The sequence below is a fragment of the Homalodisca vitripennis genome, chromosome 8 (assembly GCF_021130785.1).
Source record: "Homalodisca vitripennis isolate AUS2020 chromosome 8, UT_GWSS_2.1, whole genome shotgun sequence".
NCBI classification, from domain to species: Eukaryota; Metazoa; Arthropoda; class Insecta; order Hemiptera; family Cicadellidae; genus Homalodisca; species Homalodisca vitripennis.
In genome coordinates this window covers 49,038,840-49,045,853 of record NC_060214.1, presented here as the reverse complement: position 1 = coordinate 49,045,853, position 7,014 = coordinate 49,038,840, and the positions used below count along the sequence as shown (strand labels likewise).

The 7,014-nt window shown below is 33.3% G+C and overlaps 1 non-coding gene across 1 annotated transcript; it reads right to left on the bottom strand.

The window, feature by feature from the left end:
- Positions 1–209: 209 nt before the first annotated feature.
- Trnal-caa lies at positions 210–325 on the bottom strand. Its single transcript has 2 exons — positions 288–325; positions 210–255 (listed from the first exon to the last, which is right to left on the bottom strand). It is a non-coding gene; the product is annotated as a tRNA-Leu (tRNA).
- Positions 326–7,014: the final 6,689 nt, after the last annotated feature.

The following is a 7,014-nucleotide window of genomic DNA, read 5'->3' as shown; positions in this document are numbered from 1 at the left end:
AAATTAAAACGCTGTTATAAAATCCGCCTTGAGCAAACCTGTGAATGTTTACACATTAGATACTTGAATCAGTTTGGCTCCATGCCATTTGTATTGTGCTTTACGAAAAAAAACAGGAAAGTGGACAAAAAATATCTTAACGAGCCATTCCTTCTCAGACTAAAGTTCAGTTAAAACACTTGTGTTAATTTTGTCAGGCAAAAAGTATGTGTCAGAAGTGGGATTCGAACCCACGCCCTCAGATGAGGACCAGAACGCTCGACCAGGCTGAGCCCAGTAAGTTTGCACTTGAGTCTGGCGCCTTAGACCGCTCGGCCATCCTGACATGATAAGAGAACAGAGGTTAAACTATTGGTGGCCTATGCGCTGTCTCGAAATACGTTTCAAAATTAATTTTTTTTTCGAAAATTCACAACGTATAATACTAAAGGATTACTTTACAAAATTTGATTAACTTAGATTCAATTATTTCCCGCTCTTCCGCTTATACCGGAAGCACAATACGAGCGCAATAATTAGATGCTGTTTGACTGAAGTAGTCTTTTTAAGTATATGTACGAGTTCTGTAAATAAATCAGTGGGACTAGTTCAATAATGAGTTTAATTTACAAATAGTCATACTTGAACTTTATCTCTTTCAAAGTAGTTCCCTTGGGAAACCACATACTGCTACATTCGGGTTTCTCAGTGGAGGTCTGAACTAGATTGTCCTTCAACTAGTTGGTAAAATTTTGTTTCATGTTTTCTATTATCCAAAAATGGTGTCTTTTGAAGTGGCTTGTTAACGTAAGGAACAGGGAAAAGTCACGAGAACTCCACTCAGGAGAATAGAGTGGTTTAGGAACGACAGGAATGTATTTTCTGGTGAAAAACTCAGTAATTGAAAATTCAGAGCAGCAAGGCACATTGTCGAGTTGCATCATCCAGTTGTCTATGGTGGCTACTCTCACGCGCAAGGATATTTTCCGTAGCCTTTCAAGGATTTCACGATACACTTATTGATTTACAGTGTCCTTCAGGCTAAAACTCTTTATGGACAATGCCAATTAATCAAAGAAAGAAATCATCATTGTATTAACTTTGGGTTTGTTTACTCATGCTTTTTTCGAACGAGGTGAATTAGAAGTGTATCATTCCTTCCTCTGAATTTTGTTTCTAGGTCGTACTCAAAAATCCAAGATCCATCACTGATAATACCGGTTTTAGAAAATCATTATCTCTTTCAATTTGCCACAAAAGCTCTCAACAAACTTCCATTCTGTTGTCTTTCTCATTTTCGGAATGCATAATAAAATGTTATTTTGCTAGAAGCTTGTTTACAACTCACATAACAATGAGTTACAGTGTAGCTAGATTAGTAGGAAAACAATCAGTCTCAACTCTTTATTTACTTACCTCGTATGGTTATATTTTCTTGGTATGGACAATAACATCAAATTAACTGGAGAACCGTAACTGTAACCGTGCGTCGTTCATCCGCGGCGCTCAGAAAACGGATTTTATCTAAAACAAATGCAACCAGTTACAGCTATCGTATTAGTGCCTATATTGAAACGATTTTACGTGAAATCTTAAAATATATTTTAGCTTTTAAATATGATAATTAAAAAACTTTCAACACCAAAAAACAGAATGTGTAGGATTCGAGTCATTAATTTAATAATGTAACGATTACTATTTTACTTTTTAAAAAGAAAGTAGATTTTTTACTGATAAATGAAATCATATTTAAATATTACTATATGTTAATAAAAACACAACTTTTTCCAAATTGTTTACTTTTTGGGCGAGGCCTTTCAAAACCAAAGGTTTCATCTTCAGGCAACTCCACAAATAAATAAATCTGCTCAATTTATTCAAAAATTAAACTCTAGTCAAATATAATTTTTCATACTGGCTGAAATATTTCCATAATTTTTGTATTTAAATTTTTACACCATATGTTATTTTAATATTAATTGTAACAAACAATGTGTAAATATTTATTTGTGGAGTTGCCTGAAGATGAAACCTTTGGTTTTGAAAGGCCTCGCCCAAAAAGTAAACAATTTGGAAAAAGTTGTGTTTTTATTAACATATAGTAATATTTAAAGAATTTTCCAATTGCTCCAAGAGTCTACAATCTACAAATCATATTTGTTATAACTTTCTCGTCGTTTCCATCACGTAATTCAAAAAACCCATTTTTTAATGGTTGCATAAAGGGATTTTTTGTACTATTGGGATAGTTGGAGGAACTGACTCTGATACTTCACTACGCACAGTATTGGAATCAGCTATTAAGTAAAATATACAAAATATTTGAAAAGTTCAAAATGAAATTACTTTTTCTAACATTTTTGTTTTTGCTTAGAACAATAGCTTGTTCATTTCAAGCTGTATAATATTTTATAATTTTATAAAAACTAAAATCATCTTATACAAATAATGAAACATCGTAATTAAATTTTATCGTAACTAATCTTATATAATACAATTTAATATAAGTAAAAAAGAATATATTAAATAGCTAAATTGTTTTATGTGATAGAAATGTAAACGTATCAGAATGTTTAGATCACAAACCCTGTAACTAACTGAAGTGATATTCCCGTCAATCTATTTATAATCTCTTAATGTTGGTGACTATAACAACTCAAATCTAGGATTTTTTAAAGAATATAAAGTCATTGATGAATACCGAAACGTAAGAGTGAAGTTGTAGGAAGGATACAAATGTAATATTAAATAAGAGACGAGCTTTCTAGGAAAGGTATTAAATTTTCTATTCTATTTTCTGATTTATATTTATACGTGTTCTGAAATACGATCCCATAGCTATTCGTTTATCCTAATCTCATTTATTCAACCGATGTTTAAGATGTAATTTCACAATTCGGAGTGACCAGTTATTAATATCGTCTTACAGTTTGATCATTTTTTCATACGGATATAAGTTTAATACTTTGACATTTTACAAATCCTAATCTCATTTATTCAACCGATGTTTAAGATGTAATTTCACAATTCAGAGTGACCAGTTATTAATATCGTCTTACAGTTTGATCATTTTTTCATACGGATATAGGTTTAATACTTTGACATTTTACAAATCTAATATCTCATGTTCTAACTTATTGTCATTGTTTAAAATAAACCTATGAAACCTTAAATTTAAAATAATTTAATTCAGTATGCATCGTTGGGTCTGTAATTGTTTTCTTAACATGCATTACCGAATAGAGGTTTTTTAAATATCGTAAAACACTTTATCATATTAAAATGTATGTGATAATGTTGTGCCCCATGAAGGGCTTTATATTTTTAGCAGCTAAATTATGAGTATATACAGGGTGAGTCTGACCACTCGTGCAGTATTTACAGCTGTCTTAATAACTGACTTCCACACTTTTTATATCTCTTTTCTCCATAATTTGGCCTCTCCAAATCCGTTAAAATTATTTTCAATGTTGAAAATGCCCCTAAAGGGCCCAATTTGGGGGGTAGGGGTGCTTTTTGGGGAATTTTCAAATGTAAACATGGGTCGTGTAATACATCAGTTTAAAGGTCTAATTACACTGAACATTTTGGCACAAACAAAAGTTAATTATCTTTAACCGTATTTACAGGGTGTACCAAAACGTTTTGAAATAGGACTTTAAAATAAAGTACCGTGTTACCCTACCTACAATACGGAACAAATTAAAAATAATTTGTTACATTTTGTAAACAGATATACGTAATTCAGTTTTTCGGGTGCCATTTTGAAGCAGTAAGAGATAGGAAAAAAGTTAAATACAAAAAATGTTAATGTAAATTATTTTTAAATTATACGAAATAAAAATATGTCCTAAAATTTTTAATTTGCTTAATAGCTCTGATTATCCTCTGAACTAGCCATAATCTTACCTTTCATTCATTTTGCTAGTACAGGTGCTCGAATTCTAGTCCGTCATTTGCCAAACACAGTTCTAATCTGGAACTTAAGCTATCTACAGCTCGCAACACTTCTTCGTGGCTGATTAAATTTATAGCATTCCGGATTCGCTGCATTATATCTTCGGGTGTTGTCGATCGTAAAACATAAACTAAGTCTTTCAGCCTACCCCATAAGTAAAAGTCCATACAGGTCAAATCAGGGGATCTTGGTGGGTAGTTAACTGGACCACCTCTTCCAACCCATCTTCCAGGATATTGTTTATCAAGCGCTTGTCGCACGTTGTGCGAGTAGTGAGCCTGAGCACCGTCGTGCATAAACCACATATTGCCAACAACTTCGTCAGGTACATTATTAATAAGTTAGCCAAGTGATTAATTAAAAAATTGTTATAAGTCTCTCCATCTAGGTGTCCTTCAAAGAAAAAAGGACCTACAATTCTCCTGCCAACAATACCACACCAAGTATTCACAGTCCAGTACCTCTGGTTGTCAACCTCTCGTATCCAGTGGGGGTTCTCATGAGCCCAGTACCACATGTTGTGACGGTTAACTTCGCCGTTGCTCCGAAATGTAGCTTCGTCACACCATAGTAAATTGCGAAAAAATATTCATTTTGTAGCAAATGTTCTCTTGCCCACAAACAAAAATTCATTCTTTGAATGCCATTATCACCATGAAGTTCTTGGTGCAGGCATATCTTGTACGGATGCATTTTATTGTCTTTCAGGATCCTCACCACTGAACTTTGGCTCATGCCAGAATCAATAGCTATTCTTCTGGAAGAATCATTTGGGTTTAGTTGCACCGCCGCCAATACTTCTGGTGCCCTATCACTTCTTACATGCCTTGCAAGTGTTTTTCCCTTATTGTTGTCAGGCTGTACCAGCCCTGTTTCACGAACTCGAATAGCAAGTCTTTGAAAGGCCATTCGTGACTGAGGTTCTCTATTTGGAAACCGTTCGGCATAAACCTTCGCAGAAGCCACATAGTTTTGAAAACATTCGCCTAACACCATTAGCATATCGAATGCCTCCGAATTTGTGTACGGCAAAAACCACAAGCTTTCCTTAACAGCAGACACCAATGAACTGACTAAGGGTAGCCTTATCACATTTGTCAGATAAAGATGTCCAGCCAGCATACCGCAAGTGATAAGCCTGTTGAGGGTGGTACAAAGTACCTTTCTAGTCCAAGACTGCATTGAGTTTGTGCATACATGAAGATAAACATGGAAACTACTACAAAAATATTGGGCCACATTAGAAAATTAAAACATGTTTAATTTTGGTGTATTTTTATAACAAATTCTGTTTATTTAATCACAAAAACCTCTTTGTTCAAATAAAAATAATTTGTTACATTTTGTAAACAGGCATACGTAATTCAGTTTTTCGGCTGCCATTTTGAAACACTAAGAGATAGGAAAAAAAACTAATACAAAAAATGTTTGTTTTAAAAAGACCTTTTATTTGATATAAAATTTATTATATGTTGCTACTTAAGGATTTTGAGTGTTAGGATTTTTTATATTCTTAAATTTTGAATATTTTTGAAATTTCGAAAATTAGGTGAAAAATGCCCGTAACACATATTTCGTTGAAAAATAGGTCAATAGCAAGTTAGGAAAAAAATCTAGAGCTGTTCCGTATTGTAGGTAGGGTAACACGGTACTTTATTTTAAAGTCCTATTTCAAAACGTTTTGGTACACCCTGTACATACAGTTAAAGATAATTAACTTTTGTTTCCGCCAAAATGATCAGTCTAATTAGACCTTTAAATTGATGTATCACACGACCCATGTTTACATTTGAAAATTCCCCAAAAAGCACTCCTACCCCCCAAATTGGGCCCTTTAGGGGCATTTTTGAACATTGAAAATAGTTTTAACGGATTTGGAGAGGCCAAATTATGAGGGAGAAAAGAGATATAAAAAGTGTGGAAGTCAGTTATTAAGACAGCTGTAAATACTGCACGGGTGGTCAGACTCACCCTGCATAATCCGTATTTTATTATTTTTTTCATACATTTCAGAGATATATTTATCCTTATAATTAACGTTTATATTTGGTTATAATTGGTTTATAGAAACAAAGTGGTGGCTACCTATTACAATCCATAATTTACAAAGCAGCAAAAACAATGCGATTAAGGCACGAAATAAAGTTTTATCGGTCAAAATCTCTGCATTTATTATTTAAAATAATGTTGGTTGAAAATTTAAAGGTAAACTGTAGTTTACCTAAATTAATTTGGACGAGAATAAAACGTTCTTTGCTCCAAATTAGGGTTTCCGACTTACGCATCGATCGACCTTAGGCAGGAATATTCAGTGTTTCAGTTGATTTATCAAATGTATAGTTTTTTTTATCATATTTTTTTAATGTTTAATAAGATAGTATATGTTGTGTCTCATCTTTTTGATTTAAGTTTGATTATTTATTAAATCGACTAGATTAAAAATAACAGGTAGTAGCACAATACAACTCCTATTAAGAAATACCCATAGATTTATTTTTATTAGTTCATAGTAAAAGTAAGCTAAATACTGTAAGACATAAAAATGCTTCGTCACTAAAGCACAGTTTACAGTTATTTCTAAATCTCTTGCTCATCATTTGGAAGGTCACTGAAAGTCAAACGCGTATTTTCACACAACTTAGCAATTAATCCATAGAGAATGAAGACGGAATCGAAGCTCGCTAGAATTATTAGCTGCTTTGACAAAAGTAGCGTTTCTCACGTGGTAATGCAACTCCAACAAGAGCAGAGTCGACTTGTGTACCGATATCCTCAAACCTTCTCTCAAATTGAGTATGGTCATGGCTGTTCCCCAATTCTGCATCATATTTCACCGCATAGCGCTTGGTTTGGATTTAAACTTCACTGGACCAGAGACGTGACTTCACTTATACTGCAAATTCCCCTCTTACCTCCGTCTTTTTATCCAATTAAATGTACAAAAGATCCAAAAATTCGTGTTTTCCAACAAAGATTTCATTGGATTTACTTAACTATTATACCTCTGATCATGTGATGCTCGTCAGAATAAAATTATATCCATACGGTCTAATCTATCATAATAAAATGGTCCAAAA